We start from the raw sequence: 21,439 nt of genomic DNA, 5'->3' as shown, positions 1-21,439 counted from the left end.
GAGTGGCCTTCGTCAAACAGTATAAGTACAATCTGGATATGGCTCCCGACAGAGATCAACTCCGGGCCATGACTCAAAAGGATAGAGAAAGCTTCAAGGAATACGCACAGAGTTGGCGTGAAGTAGCTGCTCAAATATGTCCACCACTTGAAGAGAAACAAATGACAAAAATCTATCTCAAAACTTTGAGTCCATTTTACTACGGACGAATAGTTGCAAGTGCCCCAAGTGACTTTACCGAGATGGTAAACATGGGTGTACGTTTAGAAGAAGCAGTTCGAGAATGACGTTTGAACAAAGAACCAGAATCTTCTATTGGTCCAAGGAAGTATGGAAGTTCTTTCCAGAAGAAAAAGGATCAAGATGTCAGCAATGTCTTGCACAAAGCTAAGAAGAAGTTTCCACCTCAAATTGCTACAATAACTCCGGTTGTTAACTCAGCGCCAGTATATCAACCTCAGGGTTCTCAACAACCATTTCAACAAAGGTCGCAGCAACCTCAGCAGCAGGTTCGACCTCCAAATTACAACAATCGGGCACAAAGGTATCCTCCCTTTGACCCCATACCAATGCGGTATGCGGAATTGTTTCCAACACTACTGGCGAAAGGACTCATTCAGACAAAGAGTCCTCCAAATCCAACGTATGAATCATCACCTTGGTTCAAGGCTGACCAATCTTGTCCCTACCATCAGGGGGCACCAGGTCACAGTATTGAGAACTGCTTCAGTTTCAAGGCCGACGTTCAAAGATTAGTGAAGAGTGGAATGCTATCCTTCAAAGATATTAATCCTAACGTCCAAGCGAATCCTTTGCCGCAGCATAAAGAAGCTTTTATGAATCTGATAGATCAACACCCCTACGTCATTCAAATCTACGACATTCGTCAGATAGGGGAAAATCTCGTCAAAATGCATGCTAGACAAGCTGGGTACGACCATGTACCACCTCACAACTACTTCGCCTGTGAAATTTGTCCGAAGGATAGTCAAGGTTGCGCTGTAGTTCAAGCTGCATTACAAGAACAAATGGACTTAGGATGGATTCAACACATCCGAGTCAAAACTGAATACGACGTCAACATGGTTCAAGGATGTCTAGGAGAATACAAAATCTACAGAGTTGAAGATCTCGAAGGATCGGTAGTCAGGTTCCATAAGACTTTAAATGGACTTGCTTACTTTGGAACGGATTTCCATCCTTACAGTAGATGCAGAATCTGTCGAAGAAATTCACGAGGATGTTTGCGCGCTCGCAACGACATTCAAAAACTGATGGATGATAATACCGTTACAGTTCTTGCCAACAGAGAAGATGATGAAGTCTTTACCGTATCTCCTCAAATTAATCAAGATGAACCAGTGCAAGTCAAGTATGACAGCAGAAAGACATCAATTGCTCGGTTAGTCATCTACTTACCATGTCCTGTACCGTATGAGTCCAGCAAGGCTATACCATACAAGTACAATGCTACATTCATTGAAAATGGTAAGGAAATACCATTACCATCTGTTGTCAACATTACTGATGTTAGTCGAGTCACTAGAAGTGGACGAGTCTTCAACAGAACAACATAAAATGTAGAGAAACCTTCAGAAGAAGCACCACATAGGCAAGACAATCATCCGACCAATGTTTTTCAAGCGAAAGAAAATGATGAGATCTTGAAGTTAATCCAGAGGAGTGAATACAACATTGTAGACCAATTGCTACATACTCCTTCTAGGATATCTGTCCTCTCCCTGCTATTGAGTTCTGAAGCTCATAGGGAAGCTCTACAGAAAGTTTTGGAACAAGCTTTTGTAGAACCTGGTGTTACTATAGGGCAATTCAACAACAAAGTTGCCAACATCTCTGCAGGAACTAACCTGAGTTTCTGTGACGAAGATCTTCCTGAAGAAGGAGTGGACCATAACCTTCCACTCCACATCTCAGTTAGCTGCATGGGTGATGTTCTCACAGGAGTCCTAATAGACAATGGATCCTCTCTCAACGTCATGCCCAAATCAACATTGTCAAGATTATCCTTCAAAGATTACCCGCTAACGGACAGTCACGTCATCGTCAAAGCGTTTGATGGATCAAGGAAGTTAGTTTTTGGAGAAGTAGATCTTCCCATAACTATTGGACCTCAGACCTTCAAAATCACTTTCCAAGTCATGGATATCCCGACACAATACAGTTGTTTGCTAGGTCGCCCATGGATTCACGAGGCTAGGGCAATTACTTCAACGCTTCATCAGAAACTGAAGTTCATAAGAAATGACAAATTGGTAACTGTATGTGGAGAACGAGCTTTGATCGTCAGCAACCTGTCATCATTCTCCGACATAGAACCAAAAGAAGTCGCTGGAACTAAATTCCAAGCACTTTCCTTGGATAAGGAAAAAGGAAAAGAGAAAGCAACGTTTATTTCTTCTTACAAAGATGCAATCCAAGTTGTAAAGGATGACACTACCAGTGGTTGGGGGCACATTAATATTCCTACCAACAACAAGAACACAACAGGAGTTGGATTCTTTCCAACATCATCAAAGGCTATTCCAGGAATTGAGGTAGTTCTTCCAATTCAAGAAAATTTCCGTAGCGGAGGTTTTCATCAACCTGTTCAACAAAAAGTTAATACCATTGGTATGGAAAACACCGATGAGAATTTTGAAGTGGAATGTATGTCCTACCTTCTCGAGGCAAGATACATATCCCTATCAGAGTCTGATTCACCTTGCTGTTATCCAACTAAAGGATCTGAAAATAAGACTCAATCAAGCAGTGACGAAGTTACTAACAGCTTCACCACCAGAAGTCATGGTTCATCAGAAGAAGTTCCTCCTATCCCCGAAGAAACTTGGGATACATTAGGAGAACCAAGCGGAAAATTCGACTACATGGTGAAATACTCCGCTCCTGAAATTTCAAAAATATCTCTTGAAGACATTGTTCCAACTGGATGGAACATTGATTATGAGTACCTTACTCAGCTGAAAGAGATATACAACCCTTGCTATTCATCATCATCAAATGGTGAAGTCATCACTGAGGATTATATCCCCAATTTACCCATAGAGGCTACGGGTTTAGAGTTTACATACCTAGTCAACGCCATCTTGGGAGAAGAGCAAGACCAAAATACAGAAGAGGATGATCTCGAAAGTGTCTCCGACAACGAGTCTCTCCATTCAGAAGATTGGAAGTTTCCTCAAAAGAAAGTCCGACATACTCCACTTGGAAATGGGAATGCTCACACCGCTCAGTCTGCTGAAGTAGAAGAAGACCGTCTAAGTGTTGCAAAGACAGTGGTTGGTAAATCAAGACCTACCACAGGCCAACTTAAGCCTAAGGTGCCATATTACCTAGTGCACAATGGGGTTTGCAACTATTGGACGGCTGTTGAAGTTTCAACTGTTGTCCGCACTCCTAAGTAGGAACTTTCACCGTTATTTTGTCCTCTCACCATAGCCCAGGGTGAAGAGATGTTTCATAGGGCTTTGCATTTTACTATTTCTTAGGAAAATGTCCCTCTTTGCTTCGCCCAAAACAATAGAGTTTTGTTTTATAGGGTCTTTGTTTCAAGAAGTGACTGTCAATAAATAAAAATGTCATTTTGTTCATTCGTTAGTTTTTCCCTTTTCTTTTTTCGGAAATTGGTAATCCTAAAAACACCCTAAAAAAACATCAAAAAATTCCATTAACTGCATACACCGAGTCTTCCCTCGTTGTCTAAATAAAAATTCATCACACATATGCAGATTAATCATAAAACACCCCGTTGAAACGTGCGATCATATGACTTCTCCAAGCTTTGGGTTTCTTGTATTCGAGGCAGAGGAAGAAGAAAACGAAGAAATATCAAAGGAAATTTCTCGGTCACTTTAATAAAAGGAAGAGGCCATTCAGCCATACAATGAGCCTCTAGAGATCATTAACCTTGGTTCCGATGGAAACAGAAAAGAGGTTAAGATTGGAGCTTCACTCAGTTCAGAGATCAGAGAGAGTTTGATACAACTGCTCACAAAATTCTCAGATGTGTTCGCTTGGTCTTATCAAGATATGCCAGGGTTGGATACCAGTATAGTAGAGCATCACTTACCATTAAAAGCAGAGTGCTCTTCGGTCAAGCAAAAATTGAGAAGAACTCGTCCGGAGATGGTTATGAAAATCAAAGAGGAAGTTCAAAAGCAAATCAACGTTGGTTTCCTCGTCACTTCAGAATACCCTCAGTGGTTAGCTAACATTGCTCCCGTTCCTAAGAAAGACGGAAAAGTCCGCATGTGCGTCGACTACAGATATTTGAACAAAGCTAGCCATAAGGATGACTTTCCTTTACCACATTGTCATTACCTAATTTTTGACCCCCTGAGATGTCATATCTTTTAAACTTTTCATCAAAGACAAAATAAATACTCAGAGCAGTCACTTATTCATCTGGTACCTAGTCTAGGGTTCTGAGCCCCATCAAGGACTAAAATCAGGGATCACATTTGAGAAACCCTAGAAAACTCCAGAGCATCACTCAAAGGCATAAATCATCTTCAAATAGCTCATATGACAATATCCATTGGGCATTACACTCCATTCCAAGATCCACAGTCATCAATTTCATCTGGTCGACAATTAGGGTTTTTGACCTAATTCACCCAAGAAAGTTGACTTTTAATCAGGACATGGATCCAAAACTCAAGACATGGTTCAAGGACTTCTACTACCTCAATATAATCCATTTACATCACCCATTTGAGGAAAAGATCTTGATTCCACACAAAAGTCCAAAATCTCACTTTATTAGGGAAAAGTCAATTGTATAGGATCACCTTTGACTTTTAAGATTTTTGGTCAAACCATGAATTTTAAAGATCAATATCATCAATATATGGTTACTAAAGTCATTTGACCAAAGAAATTCAAAGAGATTCATCAAGGAGCAAAAAGTCGGGAATTAGGGTTTTTGAGGGCATTGTGGGAACTCAAAATTTCACCTACACAACTCAAAAAACTTCCAACATGAAAGTTGTAGATCTTGCAAAATAAAACAACATCTTACAAATTAACTTTTTTCAAGAAATCAATCATTTAAGAGATTTGGAATTTTCAAGCTTTAGGTTATAAAAACTTAGAAATTTTTCTAAGTGTTTTTAACCTAGTTTTCATCCAACTTTGGGCTCATTTTTCACAATTTTCCCAAATGATTCTGAAGAAACCATAAACTAACGATTTGAAGTAGATGTTTAGGGCTTTCCAAATTATGCTCAACCTTCTCCAAATTCATTTTGAGCTAGGAGTTATGCTTGTTCAAAGTTGGCCTCATGAAGTGAAATTATAGGTCATCCCTCATTTTGGAACTTTGCAATTTTGTGCACATGACCTCACTTATGGATGCTAAACGACCCATAACACATCTGAAAACATGCCATGCATTCATTTTCACCATAGCATAAGAATTGAGGAAGATTCCCAAAACAAGAACATGTGATTATGTAATGATTACATTTGGGAATTTATGGCAAATTGATGAATCACCCAAGGAATCTTCTCACCAACCAATTAGAGCTCATTATGCATCATAAATGTTCCCTAAGATCAGATAGAATCAAGGGATGGGGAGCTGGCTCGAAAATGCAATGATCACACTTGGATATTCTTTGAAATTTCTTCATGACCAAGAAACCAAAACTCTCCCATTAAGCAAGCTCACTCTCTCAATCAGTACTGAACCATTTGCCTATAAATAGAGGGCTCTTTCTCATTCAGAAAACACACCAAAGCAACCATATTCATTGCTTTCTCTTTCTCTTCTCATGCTTATGGTTTTTCAAAGTTCTTTGGCGAGAAGAATCGTTTTCTTCAAACCAGAGCTTCTCTTTGGAAAGTAACCATTCTAACATCTCAAGGGGGCTCATTTGAGGTGATCCAAGCACCTGGATCACTTCTGTAGGTGGAGGAGCACCATTGTTGCTCTCACTTTGGAGCAGTTGCAGTTGGAGGTCCATAGAGCAATTCAGAAGGTTTCTAACAAAGCCAAGCATCCAAACACGTTCCTTAGGGCATAGTGAAGCTATTCAGATGGCTGCAGCTCATCTGTAACTCAAGATTCATCACCCTCCATGTCCACTTGAAGCTCAAATCGAAGGTGTCGGGTAGAGCAATTCAGAAGGATTGAAGTCACAATAAGCATTCAGTTAGCATCACTGAGTCCCAAGGAAGCTTTTAGGATCACTCACACAAGCCCAGGTGTTCCTCATCATCCTCACGACCTCCATTTTCAGAGGTATTTTTTCAAACTCCAACCCACTTATTTGAGTATTCTTTCTCATATAGCTCGACACTATCTTGTTTAGCATCATCAGAGGATTGAAAACCCTCTATCATCATTCGTTTATTCATCTTGTTTGTCATTTAATTTTAAATTTAGGGTTTATGTGTTCTTCGTGTTTTCTGGAAAATTAGATAGTTATAGTCAATATAAATAAATGTTAGTTACATATTTGAAATCGTGAGAGAATTTAGAGCAAGTTTGCTCTTTACATCTTTGCAAACGGTTGAGAATTGAGAGAGTTCAGAAATTCAAAAAGGAGAAAGCTTGAGGTTGAAGATGACAATGGTGGTGGCGCGCAAAATTCAAATCCAGGGCTAAAGTTTATTTTATTTTGAATGGTGGTTGTTTCATAAACGACTAAATCGTTATAGCCCAGTGGTAAAGAGTGTTTGTGTGTTGCGCGTGCCCAAAGTCTGGGGTTCGAATCCCCCTCGCCCCAGACCTTTTGATTTTATTTCTTTTTTGCTTCTCTGCACTTGAATAATGTATGTATTGCAATGGAACCATTACCTTGTCACCAAGCGCGCGTTGGCTCAGTGGTGTTGTTTTGGGCTGGTAACATAAAGGGCGTGGGTTCAAACCTGGGTGGTGAAAAAACCCTATTTTTTATCACTTTTTCCACTTAATTTCCTCACAACTTTTACCAATTATTTAACCTATCAAATTAATTCATTTTGACATCATTTTTTACACACTTGTTGATTAATATACATATTTTATGAATAACTAAAAAAATCACAAAAATATTATTTATTTTGTATATTTTTATTAGGTTCAAAATGGTGTTGTTTTAAGTAGTTTTAAATATGTTTTAATATATGTTTTCACTGAAAAACCTAATACCTCATGAATATTTTGTGGAAGAAAATAAAATCCTAAACATTTAGGTCTTAATTAGGTATAGATTTTGTCTTTTACTTTAATTAAGTTGACTTTTGTCAAAACTCAAACTATTTTCAAAATTTCAAAATAAGACAAACGATCGAGGTTTTCAAAACAACAAAACCTCGTATCTTTTCAACTGTTTCTCATAAACAGTAAATCATTTTCAATGGGCCTCTAATAGAGTGTAAGACCCAACACCTTTTTCTTTTCTTAATTTGTTTTCAAAAACTGTATTTACAAAATCTCCTTTCTGTTTTCAAAACATTCTTCTGGTATTTGAAGGGCATTATTCCCGGTGAAACTCTTCAGATACCTATGTGACATTTGTCCATCTTCACTTCTTCTGTTTTCAAAACCATTAACTGTTTATAATAAATATTCAACTGTCATCAATAAAACAACAAAAATTGCTATTGAGGCTTTGTACATACTTCTTCAAAGGCCTCCACTCCATCCAGGTTAGGCTTTACAAGCTTTCAATTTACAGTCTTTATTTAAATTACTGTCAAATATAGAACTGTTTATATATTGTTTAGAACTACGTTTGAGTGTAAACCCTAGGACAGTTAAACTATATATATTATAGGAATATGGCCTAGGATTGAGAATGTCTTCCCGGTGAAGGCTCTTTCCTAATTAGAGATCTGTAGTTTAAACCCCCAAGATGAATTATTCCCGGTGAAACATCTTGGCAAAAGCCTTAGAACAAAAACTAGGATACATCCACCCAAAGAGGAATTATTCCCGGTGAAACCTCTTACCTATTTGCTTAGAGCCAAAATAAGTTCAAAACCACATAGCTTTCTCTTGTGCTATAACAAGGACCCTCGATGACCCTCGAATAGCCTCCTCTTGGGCTTTGTACAAGGACCCACAGGCTTCTTAAAAGCATTTCCAGCTTCCTCTTGAGCTTGTATACAAGGACCCATCAGGTTTCTTATAAATATAGGAACAGGTCTTTAGTTACCTTTTAGCCTATCCTGGTGAGTTTCTTCCATTCTTTAAACCAGACTTTAAACAAGCTAAGATTGTCTCAATTTCATATTGAGTACACTTTTTGGAATGAGAGACATGGACAGTCTCTGTCACCCTTATCTTCATCAATCTTCCTTAGCAGAGTCTAGGATCTTTATTTGCTTATTCTCAGTCAGTGTCAGCCTTAATCTTGGGCTTTAAAACAAGAAGTCTCCACTAGATAATCATTCTTTCATTTTAACAAAAACCCCTGGAAAGGGTTAGCCTCCAATCATTCCTTCATTTTAACAAAAACCCTGGAAAGGGTTAGCCTCCAATCATTCTTTCATTTTAACAAAAACCCCTGGAAAGGGTTAGCCTCCAATCATTCCTTCATTTTAACAAAAACCCCTGGAAAGGATTAGCCTCCAATCATTCCTTCATTTTAACAAAAACCCCTGGAAAGGGTCAGCCTCCAAAATCACTCCTTCAAATCCAAAGATTCATTCTCTTAAGAGATAAATTCCCCAAAAAAAAAAAAGAGTCAAAACCCCTGGAAAGGGTTAGCCTCCAAAGGTCCAGTCTTTTAATAGTCAATTTCTCCAGCTGGGTCAAAATCCCTGGAAAGGGTTAACTTCCAAAAAACATAAAAATAAATTAGTTTGTTAAAACCTCTAGCAAAATAAAACTCCCCCAGTGAGTCTTTCATTTTTAGTAGCCACAACCTTGGGCTTTGTACAAGGCAGATAAACCATATTTCCCTGTGTCAAAGATTCCTAATCTCAAGGATCTTTTCCCCATAGAGTCTTCCATAATCAGTTTCTTTAAAAGTCCGCCACAACCTTGGGCTTTGTACAAGGCAGAAAATCATCTTTCCCTAGCTAGAGTAGCCACAACCTTGGGCTTCATACAAGGCACAAATTAAATAACTTTCACAGTTAAGAGTCAGCCACAACCTTGGGCTTTATACAAGGCACACAAAATAGAGTCATTCATAAAACTCAGTTATCCTCAGCAGTCAGCCACAATCTTGGGCTTTGTACAAGGCACACAAATAGAGTCTCCCTAAATAGAGTCAGCCACAATTCTGGGCTTTGTACAGAACACCAAATAAAATCCATCAAATAAACACTCTTCAACTAGAGTCAGCCTCAATTCTGGGCTTTGTACAGAACACAAATTCCCTGTAATTAACCCCCAGTAGAGTTATCTCCCAAAGTCAATAAAAACAATAAAAAAGCCTCAAGCTTGGGCCTCAAGCAAGCCAGCTAAAGTCAAATCTTTTATACAGTAGATAGACATAGTTTATCTCTATAGAGAGATATTTTTTACTACTCTACCACATTCAAACAAACAAACATTACATTTCATTTTTAATTAAGTCTCCCATTTAGGATTTTGAAAGGCATGAGCTGGCAGTGAAACCAGACATGTGATTAACTTTCCCTAATTTGGATGAGCATCCTTCTTTCACTCAAGAGGCATGTTGGCTGTCATACTTGATCAACCAAGTAGGATCCCTCTCTTGAATGAAATGAATTCAGTTATTCTGTCACTCTTTTAATGTTTGTGGTGGAATAGTAGAAATACTTCTCTATAAATATGACTTCATGTCTCTTTACATGTAAACAGAGATTTAATTCATAGCTTCAACCTTGAGCTTCAAGCAAGGCACCAAAAATAATTAATTTCCCTAGTTAGTTCCCCGAACTACATTAAGCTCTGACTTCCACTAGGGATATGTAGGCATGAGGTTCACAAGGAATCTCAGCGAGCTAATAAAATACCAAAAATAGTCAGTCTGTCAGTCAGTCAGTCTTTTTCTTATTCAATTCAATTCCTTCTCCTAACACAAAGGAGAAACTTTCCCAATCATTAGCAATAAACACAATCACAATGACACAGAGAAGGTTCCCGTAGAGTACTACGGATATGTAGGATGCTTAAACTCTTCCCTATGTATAACCGACCCCCGAACTCCAGAATTTCTAGTCTAGGTGAATCCCCACACTTAGCAAACTCCTAGGGTTTAGTTGAGATCTTTTTTCCCCTTTCCTACTCGTAGGACAATAAGAAAGTTCGTGTGATATCGTAGGAAGAACTGAAACAAAATTCATCCCATCCCGGGCGCATTCTCCTTCCAAATTTCGCGTGAAGGGTCTAGCGTGCCGTCCTCCCAAGTGAAACGGGGAGGTAAAAAAAACGACACCACACACATATTGACATGTTGGTAGACAGTACAGCAAAGTCCAAAGTTTTCTCATTCATGGACGGATTTTCGGGATACAACCAAATCAAGATGGCACCTGAAGACATGGAGAAAACAACTTTCATCACCCCCTAGGGAACGTTCTGCTACCGCGTTATGCCTTTTGGACTAAAGAACGCAGGGGCAACTTATCAAAGAGCCATGACTACACTTTTCCACGACATGATGCATAAGGAAGTGGAAGTCTATGTGGATGACATGATTGCCAATTCAGAAAATGAGGAAGATCACATACAGAATTTGACAAAGTTATTTCAACGCTTACGGAAGTTTCAGCTTCGCCTGAACCCCAACAAGTGTACCTTTGGTGTCTACTCAAGAAAACTCCTTGGTTTCATCGTCAGCAAACGAGGGATTGAAGTGGATCCAGACAAAGTCAAGGCAATTCAAGAAACGCCTTCGCCCAGAACCGAGAAACAAGTTAGAGGATTTCTTGTACGTCTGAATTACATCTCGAGATTCATATATCTCATGACTGCAACTTGTGCTCCAATTTTCAAACTTCTACGGAAAAATCAAAGTTGCGTTTGGACAGACGATTGTCAGAAAGCGTTCGACAACATTAAGGAATATCTGCTCGAGGACGTCATGTACCTCAAGATGAAAGATTACGACGAGCCACTACCAGACGAATGACCTGAGATAGGATCCCAGTGGGGCTTAATCTTTGACGGAGCTGTCAACACTTATGGACGAGGAATTGGGGCAATCATTGTTACACCTCGAGGTACCCATATTCCATTTACCGCCAGATTAACTTTCAAGTGCATAAATAATGAGGCCGAATATGAAGCTAGCATCATGGGTCTCGAAGAAGCCGTGGATCTAAGAATCAAACACTTGGATGTATACGGAGATTGTGCTTTGGTCATCAATCAAATCAAAGGAGAATGGGAAACACGCCAACCTGGGCTAATCCCTTACAAAAACTACGCGAGATGTTACCTTTCTTCGACAGGGTAGATTTTCATCACATTCCTCGTGAAGAAAACAACTTGGCTGATGCATTAGCCACACTCTCTTCCATGATTAGGATAAATCATTGGAATGACATTCTTCAGATCGATGTCATGCGTCTGGATAGGCCCGCTCACGTTTTCACAACAGAAGCAATCATCGACGACAAACCGTGGTATCACGATATCAAGAACTTTCTTCAAAGGCAAGAGTACCCTCGTGGGACATCAAAGAAAGATTGAAAAACTCTGAGAAAGTTAGCTGGCAGATTCTTTTTGAATGAAGATGTTCTGTACAAGAGAAATTTTGACATGGTCCTGCTCAGATGCGTTGACAGAAAAGAAGCAAAAACACTTATGAGAGAAATACATGAAGGTTCCTTTGATACTCACACAAATGGACACACCATGACAAGGAAAATACTGAGAGCAGGTTATTATTGGCTGGCGATGGAGTCAAATTGCTACCAATATGCAAAGAGGTGTCACAAATGTCAGATCTACGCTGATAGAATTCATGTGCCACCATCTCTTCTCAACATACTCTCTTCCCCTTGGCCTTTCTCCATGTGGGGAATCGACATGATCGAAATGATCGAGCCAAAAGCGTCCAACGGACATCGCTTCATCTTGGTAGCCATAAACTATTTCACCAAGTGGGTCGAAGCAGCTTCATATGCAAATGTTACAAGACAAGTTGTCGTCAGGTTTATCAAGAATCACATCATCTGTCGCTATGGCATTCCTGGCAAGATAATCACTGACAATGGGTCAAATTTGAACAACAAAATGATGAAGGAACTTTGTGAAGAATTCAAGATTGAAGATCATAACTCATCTCCTTACAGACCAAAGATAAATGGAGCTGTAGAGGCAGCTAACAAAAACATCAAGAAAATCATTCAGAAGATGGTCATCACTTACAAAGATTGGCATGAAATGCTCCTGTTTGCTCTTCATGGTTACCGTACATATGTACGCACTTCGACTGGAGCAACTCCTTTCTCCCTTGTGTATGGCATGGAGGCAGTCCTACCCATAGAGGTCGAGATCCCATCAATGAGAGTCTTGATGGAGGCAAAATTAACAGAAGCCGAGTGGTGTCAAAGCAGATTCGATGAGTTGAATTTAATCGAAGAAAAGCGCATGAAAACTTTATGCCACAGACAACTATATCAACAAAGAATGAAGAAAGCTTTCGACAAAAGGGTTCGACCTCGCACAATCAAAGAAGGCGACCTTGTACTCAAAAAGATTCAATCTTTTCTCACAGATTCCAGGGGCAAATGGACTCCCAATTATGACGGCGCATACGTGGTCAAGAAAGCTTTCTCGGGAGGAGCCTTAATACTCACGACTATGGATGGAGAAGAATTCACCCGTCTTGTGAACGTCGACGCAGTCAAGAAATACTTCGCCTAAATCATTAAAAGAATAGCTCGCTAAGTTGAAAACTCGTAAAGAGCGACTTAGGCAAAAAAGAGCGTCTCGGTGAATCGAAAACCCGAAAGGGCGGTTCAGGCAAAAGTTAGAGACATAAAAAAATATATAATCAATCTCGGTAGACTTAAAACCCGAAAGGGGTAATTTACGCAAAAGTTAGGGATATATGGCAAGTAACTGTGTTCAGGACAAACTTGATCATTCAAAAATCCATAGCGGAGTATTAATCATCGGTAGGTCATCTTCTACGAAGCACGAATACAGCGCAATTCGGAATGGAAGGGAAAGATAACGGTCGTCACGTTTCATCGTAGCCCTTTTCCCGAAAAATTACCAATTTCCAATTTTGTAAATACTCCATGGAGTCAAGCATTTGGCTGATTACCATTCCATAAATAATAATTTGAGCCTTGTGCCTTTTCTTTGCAAATCAAGTCTTTTTCAGTTTCTTAAAATGCGTTTTAAGTTTAAACAGTCATTTTTTGAAGCAAATGTTTTCATAAAATAAAATGATTTTACTTGCAAAAAAAATAAGGGTGAAATTTCTTTCTAGGGTTTACAAACAATAGGAAGAATGCAAGCAGTTGCTCCGAAAACGGTTGAGACTCCGGGAACCAAGATTTCCCCATGAGGTCGCTTTGCGAACATCTCCCGATGACGGATCTTCACTTTAATTCATGTCACTCACTTCAAACAGCGGGCAACCGATAACCCGGTATCCCCAATGGAGTGCAAACTTACAAGAAGAAGACATCCTCTAATCAATAAAGATTCAAGTCGTATCATAGGATTTCACTTCCGCGACAATTCTATTCACATTCATTTTACATTTTATAATCATCATAATATTCATGCTTAATTCACACCTCATGACTGCATAGTTCGCATAGTCTAGTGAGGCTTTGATCATGTTAGTAACCGAGTCACTCGGGCATCTACTCAAGGTTCCCCTACAAAGTCATGGAAGGGTTTTCTTCTTAAAAAAAAAGTTCATACACCCGAATTTCCCCAAGAGGTTAACAAATAATGGTCTTCCAGAGGAAGATTAGTTTGTTTACTTTGATAAATCCCAGCAAGTCATCAAATGGTAATCTCCCTCGGAGAGATAGTTTGTTCACTCCCGAGCAAAATCAACAATAGATATCTTCTTCAAATAAGATAGTTTGTCCACTTTTGGGCTTCCACAGCAGAGCGATAGTTGGCCATCTTCTCCAATAATATGGGTTTGTATGCTTTTGATTTCCCCGCAGAGTCAACGAACGGTAGTTTTCCTCGGGAAGATAGTTCGTCCTCATGGAATCAACAAGCGGTCGTTTGTTGTTTTAATCCCAAAAAGTCAGCAAATGGCAGTCTCTTTCAGCAGAAGACAATTTCCTCACTTTCTCCCAAGCGGAGATAACGGATGGCAGTTTTCTTCACAAAGACAGTTCGTTTCAGGAGTTCCTTATTAAAGTCAGCAAATGGTAGTCTCTTTCAGTAGAAGACAGTTTGCTCACTTTCTCCCAAGCGGAGATAACGGATGGCAGTCTTCTTCACGAAGACAATTCGTTTCAGGAGTTCCTTATCAAAGTCAGCAAATGGCAGTCTCTTTCAGCAGAAGAAAGTTTGCTCACTTTCTCCCAAGCGGAGATAACGGATGGCAGTCTTCTTCACGAAGACAGTTCGTTTCAGGAGTTCCTTATTAAAGTCAGCAAATGGCAGTCTCTTTCAGCAGAAGACAGTTTGCTCACTTTCTCCCAAGTGGAGATAACGGATGGCAGTCTTCTTCACGAAGACAGTTCGTTTCAGGACTTCCTTATTAAAGTCAGCAAATGGCAGTCTCTTTCAGCAGAAGACAGTTTGCTCAATTTCTCCCAAGCGGAGATAACGTATGGCAGTCTTCTCCGTGAAGACAGTTCGTTTCAGGTTTCTTTATTAAAGTTGAGCGAATGACAGTCTTTCTTTTCAACAGAAGACAGTTCACTCACTTTTTCCAGCAGAGATAACGAATGGCAGCCTTCTTTACAAACACAATTCGTTCCACTTAAAGATTCCTCAACAAAAGTCAGCAAATGGCAGTCTCTTTCAGGAGAAGATAGTTTGCTCACTTTTTTTTCCTAAACAAAGTCAACGAATGGCAGCCTTTATCACGGAGACAGTTCGTTTCGTTTAGGAATTCCTCAGCAAAGTCGACAAATGGCAGTCTTTCTTTTCAACAGAAGACAGTTGTTACACTTTTTAAGGTTCCTCAGCAAAGTCGACAAATGGCAGTCTTTCTTTTCAACAGAAGACAGTTTATTTACTTTTCGTTCCCCTAGCAGTTGACAAATGGCAGTCCTTCGCAAGAAAGACAGTTTGTCTGTTTAGTACCCAAGGAATAGGCAAATGGAAGTTCCTTTACAAGGAACAGTTTGTCTAATTACAGATGTTTCACCCCCATCAAAGTTAACAAATGGCAGTTTTCATCCGAGAAAACAGTTTGTTAACTCCCTAGCGGAGTCAATGAATGGCAGTTTTCGTCACGAAGACAGTTCATCCGTTTTCAAGAAAAGTCATTAGCTCCTCAAAAGGATGCATGGTCATTTGGTTTCTCTTGAAGATATCCCATTAAAGGAAAGAATGAGGAAGTTTCTTGTCATCCATCAAATGGCATCTCTCTGACAGACATCGGCGAGAAGTTTGATGAGGAAACTTACCGTTGGAAATTTTCTCTTTATCTGAGATATTGTCCAAAATTTCCGATAAGACCAGTTTCGCAATCAAAACATCCGAAACGAAGGGAGGAGTCCGACTCCCTATTCCCCGCCAAGTGCGACAGCAGGATCAAGTCATGCAAGGATTTTATTATCATTACAACATCTCAGGAACGCCCAAAATTCGGGCATTCTTTGGTATTTAAGTCTCTTTCACATAGGAGAGATCGAGATATCAATCTCTATCCCTCCGGATAAAAGAAACTTAAATAGGGGCATCTTTCATACCCTAATTTTTACCCTCCTAAGATGTCACATCTCCAGACTTTTCATCAGAATCAAAACAGATACTCAAAACAGTCACTTGTTCATCTGGTGCTTAATCGAGGATATTCAGGAACAAAAGAGCTCAGGCAAAGGATCAATCAATAAAAGAGTTAATTTCTAATACAATCATAGGACTAAAAAAAACTCCATTCTATTCACTTGTGATTGATTAGACACCCAATCATCTGGACTCAGGTTTGCTTAGTTCACCAATCTAGGGTTTTGAGCCCATCAAGGACTGTGATCAGGGATCACCTTTGGGAAACCCTAAAAAGCTCTAGGATATTTATCAATTGGTTAAAATATCTTAAATTGGTTCATATGACATTATCCATTGGGCATTACACTTCAAATCAAGATCTACAGTCATCAACTTCATCTGGTCGACAATTAGGGTTTCTAACCTAATTCACCTGGACAGTTGACTTTTAATTAGGACATGGATCCAAAACTTAAAACTTGGTTCAATAACTTCTATTACCTCAATATAATCCATTCAAATCACTCATCCAAGGAGGAGAATTTGGTTCATCACAAAAGTCCAAAATTTCACTTCATTTGAAAAAGTCAACTGTACAGGATCACCTTTGACTTTTGAGGTTTTTAGTCAAACCATGACTTTTGAGGATTAATATCATCAATATATGATTATTAAAGTCATTTGACCAAATAAATTCAAGAAAATTCATCAAGGATCAAAAATTCAGGAATTAGGGTTTTTGAGGGCATTATGGGAACTCAAAATTTCACCTACACAACTCAAAAAACTTCCAACATGAAAGTTGTAGATCTTGCAAAATAAAACAACATCTTACAAGACAACTTTTTTCAAGAAATCAATCCTTTAAGAGATTTGGGATTTGGGAGTTATAGGCCTTAAAAACTTAGAAATTTTTCTAAGTATTTTTGACCTAGTTTTCTTCCAACTTTGGGCTCATTTTTCATAATTTTCCCAAATGATTGTGAAGAAACCCCAAAATAATGATTTGGAGTAGATGTTTAGGGCTTTCCAAATTGTGCTCAACCTCCTCCAAATTCATTTTGAGCTAGAAGTTATGCCTGTTCAAAGTTGGCCTCATGGAGAAAAATTGTAGGTCATGTACAATTTGAAACTTTGCAATTTTGTGCAAATGACTTCACTAAATGGTGTTACACGACCCCTAATACATCTGCAAGTATACCATACATCCATTTTCATCATTGCATAAGGATTGGAGAATATTCCCAAAAACAAAGGCATGTGATTATGTAATGATTACATTTGGGAATTTATGGCAAATGGATGAAACACCAAAGCAACTCAATTCCTTGCTTTCTCCTTCTCTCTCTCTCATTCTTATGGTTTTTCAAAGTTCTTTGGCAAGAAGAATCGTTTTCTTCAAACCAGAGCTCTTCTTTGGAAAGTAAGCATTCTAACATCTTAAGGAGGTTCATTGGAGTTGATCCAAACCTCTGGATCACTTCTGTAAGTAGGAGAACACCATTGTTGCTTTCATTTTGAAGCTCGTGAAGTTGGAGGTCCATAGAGCAATTCAGAAGGTGTCAAGCAAATCTAAGCACATCAACATGTTCCTAGAGGTGTAGTGAAGCTATTCAGATGCCTGCAGCATATCTGTAACCACAGAATCACCAACCTCCATGTTCACTTGAAGCTCAAATAGAAGGTGTCGAATAGAGAAATTCTGGAACATTCAAGGTGCAATAAGTATTCAGTTAGCATCGCTGAGTCCCAAGGAAGCTTTTAGGATCACTCACACAAGCCCAGGTGTTCCTCATCATTCACACGACCTTCAGTTTCAGAGGTAAGTTTTTGAACTCCACCTCTTTAATTTAAGCACTCTTTGTGATAAAGCTCGATACCATTTCATTCAACATCATCAGAGGATTAAAAACCCTCTATCATCATCTATTTATCTTTCAGTATAGTCATTTAATTTGATTTTCAAATTTTAGGGTTCTTCACGTTTTTCAGTTAATTCATTAGATGTAGTTAATATAAATCTGTGTTAGTTACATATTTGAGTTTGTGAGGAAATTTGGAATGAAATCCATGTTTACATCACCCTGTTTGGTTGAGAATTGAGCAAGTTAGCAAATTCAAAATCTTCAAGCTTGAGGTTAAAGATGACCATGGCTGTGGCGCGCGAATTTCAAATCTCTGGGCAAAGTTTATTTTATTTTCAATGGTAGGCGTTTCCTAAACGAATGAATAATTTGCCCTAGTGGCCTCACATGCGCTCTTAGTCTCCTCATGCCTCAAGTCTGGGGTTCGAATCCCCCTCGCCCCAGACTTTTTGATCCTTTTATTTTTTAAAGATTTCCAACTTGTTTTAAAATAAAACTAACTGCGCGCGTGTTATAATCACTAACTGGCGCTTGGCCCAGTGGTAATATTTTGAGTGTGTGACTATGAGGGCGTGGGTTCAAACCCTCCAAGGGCCAAAACTATTTTTAACACCTATTTTCTTTCATTTTCTTCACAAACTTCACACAATCAATTCACCTATCAAATTAAACCATTTTCACCTTATTTTTCACACACTTGTCAATTAATATATATATATATATATATATATATATATATATATATATTTTGTGATTAAACAAAAAAACACAAAAAATATTATTTATTTCATGTATTTTTATTAGGTTAAAAATGGTATGTTTTAAAATATATTTTAATACATCTTTTCCTTGAATTTTCAAAACCTAATCTCTCATAAATACTTTAGTAATAAAGTTCTAATCATTTAGGTCTTAATTAGGTATAGATCTTATCTTTACCTTGTTTAAGTTGTCTTGTGCCAAAAATTTAAAACTGTTTTCAAACTTCAAAGTAAACAGACGATCGAGGTTTTCAAACAACAGAACCTTGCATCTTTTCGATTATTTCTCATAAACAGTGAAACACCTTTTTCTTTTCTTAGTTTGTTTTCAAAACTGTATTTTCAAAATCTTCTTTCTGTTTTTCAAAACATTCTTCTGGTATTTGAAGGGCATTATTCCCGGTGAAACTCTTCAGATACCTATGTGACCTATGTCCATCTTCACTTCTTCTGTTTTCAAAAACCTTTAACTGTTTATAATAAATATTCAAATGTTATCAATAAACAATCAACTGCTGGTGAGGCTCTGTACATACTTCTTCAAAGGCCTCCACTCCATCCAGGTTAGGCTTTACAAGCTTTTCATTTACAGTCTTTATTTCAATTACTGTCAAATATAAACTGTTTATATATTGTTTAGAACTACGTCTGAGTGTGAACCTTAGGACAGTTTAACTATATATATATATATATTATAGGACTATGGCCTAGGATTGAGAATGTCTTCCCGGTGAAGGCTCTTTCCTAATTAGATATCTTTAGATCAAACCCTCAAGATGAATTATTCCCGGTGAAACATCTTGAAAAAGCCTTAGAACCCAAAATAGGACACATCCACCCAAGAGGAATTATTCCCGGTGAAACCTCTTACCCATTTGCTTAGAGCCAAAATAAGTTCAAAACCACATAGCTTTCTCTTGTGCTATAACAAGGACCCTCGATGACCCTCGATTAGCCTCCTCTTGGGCTTTGTACAAGGACCCACAGGCTTCTTAAAAGCATTCCCAGCTTCCTCTTGAGCTTGTATACAAGGACCTATCAGGTTTCTTATAAACATAGGAACATGTCTTTAGTTAACTTTTAGCCTACCCTGGTGAGTTTCTTCTATTCCTTAAACCAGACTTTTAAACAAGCTAAGATTGCCTCAATCTTACATTGAGCACACCTTTTGGAATGAGAGACATAGACAGTCTCTGTCACCCTTATCTTCATTAATCTTCCTTAGCAGAGTCTAGGATCCATAGTTATCTATCCTCAATCAGAGTCAACCTTAATCTTGGGCTTTAAACAAGAAGTCTCAATAAGATAATCTTCCTGCCATCATTCATAAAATTCCCTGGAAAGGGTTAGCCTCCAAAATCACTCCTGTAAATCCAAAATCTCTGGAAAGGGTTAGCTTCCAAAAACTCAACTTTTAAAAGATAACTTCCCCAGCTGAGTAAAATCCCTGGAAAGGGTTAGCCTCCAATCTCAGTCAATAAAAGATATATTCCTCAATAAAAAGTCCGCCACAACCTTGGGCTTTGTACAAGGCAGAAAAGAGTTTTTTCTTTCTCAACATATGTATATATATATTCCCCAATAAAGAGTCAGCCACAATTCTGGGCTTTGTACATAACACCAAATAAAATCCATCAAATAAATACTCTCCAACTAGAGTCAGCCGCAATTATGGGCTTTGTACAGAACACCAACACTTCTTAATTTAAGTCAATCCTCAATAGAGTTCTCTCCCAGAGTCAATAAAATAATAAATCAATCAAAAGCCTCAAGCTTGGGCCTCATACAAGCCAGCTAAAATCAAATCTTTTATACAATAGATAGACATAGCTTATCTCTATAGAGAGATCTTTCTCCTATCTCACCACATTCAATCAAACAAACAAACATTTCAATTTCAATTTCAAACATTCTCCCATTTAGGACTTTGAAAGGCATGCTCTGAGGAAAACAAACCCAGACTTGTACACTTTCCCTAATTTGGATGAGAATCCTTCTTTCATTCAAGAGGCATGTTGGCTGTCATACTTGATCAACCAAGTAGGCTCCCTCTCTTAGTGAAATGAATTCAGCTTTTCTGTCACTTTAAAAATGTTTGTGGTGGAATAGTAGAAGTACCTCTCTGTAAAGATGATTTCATGTCTCTTTACTGTAAATAGAGATTTAATTCAAGCTTCAACCTTGAGCTTCAAGCAAGAGACCAAAAAATCATTAATTTCCCTAATTAGTTCTCCGAACTACAAAAAGCTCTGACTTGCATTAGGGATATGTAGGCATGAGGTTCACAAGGAATCTCAGCGAGCTAATAAAATACCAAAAACAGTCTGTCTGTCTGTCTTTCTTTCAAATCAATTCAATTCCTTCTCCTAACACAAAAGAGAAACTTTCCCAATCATTCAGAAACAAACACAAACACATTGACACAGAGAAGATTCCCGTAGAGTACTACGGATATGTAGGGTGCTTAAACTCTTCCCTAAGTATAAGCGACCCCCCGAACTCCAGAATTTCTAGTCTAGGTGAGTACTCACACTTAGCAAACTCCTAGGGTTTACTTGAGATCTTTTCCCCCTCTCCTACTCGTTAGGATAATTAAAAAGTTCGTGTGATATCGTAGGAAGAACTGAAACAAAATTCATCCCGCCCCGGGCGCATTCTCCTTCCAAATTTCGCGTGAAGGGTCTAGCGTGCCGTCCTCCCAAGTGAAACGGGGAGGTAAAAAAAACGACACCACAATGTTACTTTGATGTTTGTGTTCATTTAAAGTTGTATTTGGTTATCTGGAACAAATTTTGTTTTTGTTGTCATTTTCGTTATCGTTTTCGTATTCTGGCTTTGCGAACTAAATATTTGTGTTTTGATCTTATGACAATGGTTTACCACGACATGTTTTTATACATTACTTTACCTTATTTTGATCTCATTGCTGTTGGTTAACAACACTACCTGCAAAATATCCAACTTTGAAGTTTTTCCTAATGACTTGATCTTCAAACCTACAAACCACAAATACATTT

This window comes from Vicia villosa, unplaced genomic scaffold (assembly GCF_029867415.1).
Source record: "Vicia villosa cultivar HV-30 ecotype Madison, WI unplaced genomic scaffold, Vvil1.0 ctg.000137F_1_1_3, whole genome shotgun sequence".
Lineage (NCBI taxonomy): Eukaryota > Viridiplantae > Streptophyta > Magnoliopsida > Fabales > Fabaceae > Vicia > Vicia villosa.
The sequence above is the reverse complement of the archived record's forward strand: the minus strand, read 5'-3'. Positions refer to the sequence as shown.